The 4629-nt window shown below is 37.5% G+C and overlaps 1 pseudogene; it reads left to right on the forward strand.

The window, feature by feature from the left end:
• The first annotated feature begins 411 nt into the window (after positions 1-411).
• LOC149172975 (disease resistance RPP13-like protein 4) lies at positions 412-3549 on the forward strand (annotated as a pseudogene).
• The last annotated feature ends 1080 nt before the right edge of the window (positions 3550-4629 follow it).

Here is a 4629-nt window from a genome sequence, read left to right on the forward strand (position 1 = left end):
TTAATCTGAACTCGCTGTGATGGAATGATTGGCTTCTTTTCTCATTTGGTGGAGATGGAATAAATGTTCGGAATGCTTTGCTTTTCCCCTAATGAATAACCTGCCTTCTTTTTCTCATTTGGTGGAGCATAGAATAATCTTTTGGAATGATTTGTGTTTTTCCTAATGTGGTGTCGCAGGGAATAAGCGTTTGGTTGGCTTCTTTTTCTATTTTGGTGGAGCATGGTTTAAGCCTTTGGAACGATTTTCTTTTTTCCTACTGTGGTGCAGCAGGGAATAACCTTTTGATTGGCTTCTTTTTCTCATTTGGTGGAGTATGGATTAAGTTTTTGGAATGATTGCTTTTTTCCTAATGCCGTGTAGCGGGGAATAACGTTTTAATCTTTATTCTTACATGCTATGACGGAATGATTAAGCTTTTTTTTTGTAACTTGGTTTAGCGTGGACCAACATTTCATTCTTATTCTTAATCTTACCTGCTGCTGCCATAGAATCACAAGGCACACTAATCTTTAGCAATAATTATGCTAAGCTTATATAATCTTGTGACTTGCAGAGAAGTAGAGGGCAGAGCAACTCAGTGGACTTGAGGAGTGAAGTTCCAAAGGCTACGTGGGTAGGTGTTTGCTTGAGTAGTCCGTGCTACTACGGTGAAGAAAACCAGAGTGGTGCAAGAGTCAAAGGAAACATGGCAGGAGAAGCTGTTGTTAGTGCGCTCATAGACAAATTTATTTCTACAGTGGCTGACAAACTCTTCCAAGAGGTATCGCTTATTGCTAATTTTAGAGAGGATTTTGAATTCTTTTGTGATCAGCTTATTTCCATTAAAAGTCTTTTGACGGATGCCGGAGGGAAGAGGAACTCCACTTCAGTGTCCCAATGGCTTGATAGTCTTGAGGATTTTCTTGCCGAGGCGGACTACATGGTGCAGAAATGTGGGGCGGAGGACACAGTGGAGAGATGTAGTGCAGCTCATCACATGTTTGGAAGGATGATCTTCCGCTACCAGATGGGCCGCAAAATTAGGAATTTGAAGGAGAAACTCAACAAAATCCAGCAGAATACTAAATATCTGAAATATCTTGCGTCAGTATTCGAAGTGAATGCTCGCGCTCAGGCATTGGATGCATATAAATTTGAAGATAAAAGGGAAAGATCCAGTGCTCTTCTCAGAGAAGCAGAGAGTGTAGGCATGGAAGACGATATTAATGTGGTTACTGAATGGATATTGCAAAAAGATGGCCCTCGAGTCATCGCCATTGTTGGCATGGGAGGGCAGGGGAAAACTCTTCTGCTCCAACACATTTTCAACAGCGAAGAAGTCCATAAAGGTTTCGACTGTCATTTGGTTGGCCGTATCTCAGAAATTCGTTGTCATAGAAGTGCTCCGTGACGTGGTCAACCAATTTGAGCGCAACAAGAGAAAGAAGCCATTGGTGGGAAATGATGAAAACAGGGCCGAACAGCCAGATGATAAAAAGCTGAGAGACTTAAGCCAGGAGGAGCTTAGAGAGAAAATTGATATATATTTAGAAGGAAAGCACTGTCTGTTTGCAGTTGATGACGTGTGGGACAGAGATGCTTGGAAGGACATTGGCTTGCCATCCAGAATCCAAGATAAGGTTGTGCTGACAACGCGTGACGAAGCAGTTGCAAAGGCTATGAAGGCTCAAATCCACCGGAAAATAAGTTTATCTTCGGATATGAGTTGGAAACTATTTTGCATCCACGCCTTCTCAGATGATGCACTTCACGCTTGTCCAGAGGAGCTCGACAAGATAGCCCACAGTATAGTAGAAAAATGTGCTGGAAACCCATTGGCAATCAAAACAATAGGAGCGTATTTGGCAAGACATGTAAGGGGACTTCCTAATGATTGGGAATGGACCCTTCTTCATCTGCACGAAGCATATGGCATGAGTGATCGAGTTTTGTCTTCTTTGAAGTTGAGTTACGAGGCTCTGCCTTCTCACCTAAAGCCTTGTTTTCTTTATTGCTGTGTCTTTCCTAAGAATACTCAAATAGATACAGAATCCTTAGTGCATGGATGGATTGCCCAAGGTTTTGTTTCTGTGCAATTACAAGATTCATACAATGTAGGGCTATCCTACATGGAAGAACTTATCCATCGATGCCTGATTGAAGTTTCAAAGGTTGCCGGGAATGGACGAGCAAAGAGTTGCAAAATGCATGACCTCCTGCATGATTTAGCGGTTTCTGAGCAAACTAAATGTTTGTTAAAACCCGGAGGACAGTTGGAAATGATACCGGTGGAGGAATGCCAAGGATTGCGCCGAATTTCGTTGATGAAAAATGAGATATCTGCAATCGAGAAGGGTATCCAGTGTCCAGGGCTCCGAAGTCTATTTCTATCTCATAATTATGGTCTAGCATCAATTTTTGAGAGTTTTTTTGATAACATGAAATATCTGAATGTGTTAGCTTTAAGTCAGACTTCTATCACATCATTGCCCGATTTTATCGGGAATTTAAAACTTTTAAAATACCTGAATGTGTCCGGGACAAGCATTCACAAACTGCCCGAGTCCCTTAGTGGCCTCCAGCAGCTCCAGTTTCTGGATGTTGATGAGACCGATGTATCCAATTTGCATTCAGGGATAGAGAAGCACAAATATATGCTACATTTGAATTTAGGGTGGAGATTTGAACATTGCCCTGTGGGTATATCTAAGCTCATCTATCTACAGACATTGAATGGTGTCACTTTCACTCTTGGAAATTCACCCAGTGCCAGTGCCAGTGCCAGTGCCAGTGCCTTGCAATTGAGGGATCTCAAAGGATTGACCCTTCTCCAACACCTATCAATATTCTTTACATCAAATAGTGATGATGTTAGAGTGGAGGACGAGGGGACTTTTCGGGGCATGACAAAGATGCGGACCCTACATGTTCAATGTTATCCTCGTACAAACCTTCATCTTCCAACGGACATGGAGGCCATGCAACGCCTTGAAACAGTTCATCTTTCCAATTGTGTGGTTCCTAAGTGGATTTTTCACCTTCAGAATCTCATGGAGCTATCATTAGCCGGGCTAAATACCTCCAGTGCAGATTTTAGAGGGTTAAAAAATATTCCCAATCTGACAAAGCTACACTTGGAGCAGAATACGAATCGAGACTTCATTGAATTTCCAAATGAGTTTGGGGACGCAGGGGCATTTCCCAAACTGGAAGAGCTGGTCATAAAACTGCTTGATTGTTTGAAAAGCATTCCCTCGTTCCACGAGGATGCAAGGCCGAAATTGAAGTGTTTGAGAATATGGTCGGTGTTCCGGCCGCTGGAGAATATGCCGGAAGGATTAACGAAGCTGAGGAATCAAAAAGAAGTAGAGGTAAACATGAAAGTCGATGACGTGGAGGACTACGAGCGCAAGAAAAGGCATTATTGGCAAGGTTTGAAAGACCGCCAAATTAAGCTGAAAGGTGAAGTATGGGATGGCGCCAATGAATTAAGATGGGTGTGAAAGTGGAGGTTGTGTAGGTAGAGTGGTGATAAGATATGAATATGTAAAGGTGGTGACATTTTATTTTGTCAAAAAATTGGATTTTTAATCCTTTGAGTTTTTCATGCTATTCTTTATTATTATATAATTTTATTATAAAGTTTTATTTATAATATATATATATTTTTTTAACTTTTAATAAATTTGAACAAATTTCTTATTTTTAAATTATATATATATAAAAAGTAATCATTACTTATATACATTAATACATATTTTGCTGCTTTTCTTTTAGTATAAACAATAATCTAAAAGTAAAAAAATATATTTAAATTAATATTATTTATAATATTAATTTTAACATTAACTTGAAATATTATAAAGATTTTATAACTCCTAAATTGTCCAATCAATTTTTTTTTTCTCAAATCAATTTAAAGAGCATAATATTCATAGAGACTAATACTTATGATTTACACACTAGTGAAATGGTTGCTAAACTAATCCAAATACACTCAAATTAAATAGTGAATTTATTCATTATAAATTCTACCAATTTCATAACTTAATATATTTAAATATGAAAACAACATGATGGAGAATATTTAGTTATATTTCATTTATTTGTGTGAGAGGGCATTTAAATTCTAAAGGTCAATAAAAATCATCATTATCATGTTATTTTTTTATTTTTATTTTCTAGTATATTGATAAAGGCATTATTTATTGAATGAAAGAAAATTGATATCCATCGTAATTCCATGCCTATTTATACTAAGAGGAATCAAATGGGTTGAGGTGCAAACTTTGTTATAATGTTAAAATTTTAGGAAAGGTTGCAATTCAAAGGATTTTATCTCTCTTGGCACATCACAAATTTAAACACATCTCCTTCATACTAGATTATAGAAAGAACATTTAGACTAAAACATAAATTTGAATGCAATCATAATATTATACAGTGAACGAAGAATTAAATTTAAATGCATTGATATTCAAAATATCATCACTTATTTCACAATAAATATTACCTCAAAATGAGAACGATAAGTTCAAATCTATTTAATTTTGGAAAGAAAAATTTGAGATAGTGATAAAAGGGTGCTTTCATAATTTCCAACTCCTTAATAAAGACAGAAATGGGGTGTCCGGGAAAAGCCATGGA

This window comes from Pinus tabuliformis, chromosome 4_2, assembly GCF_031772625.1.
Source record: "Pinus tabuliformis cultivar Carrire ecotype Pingquan chromosome 4_2, CPIR1, whole genome shotgun sequence".
Classification (NCBI taxonomy): Eukaryota; Viridiplantae; Streptophyta; class Pinopsida; order Pinales; family Pinaceae; genus Pinus; species Pinus tabuliformis.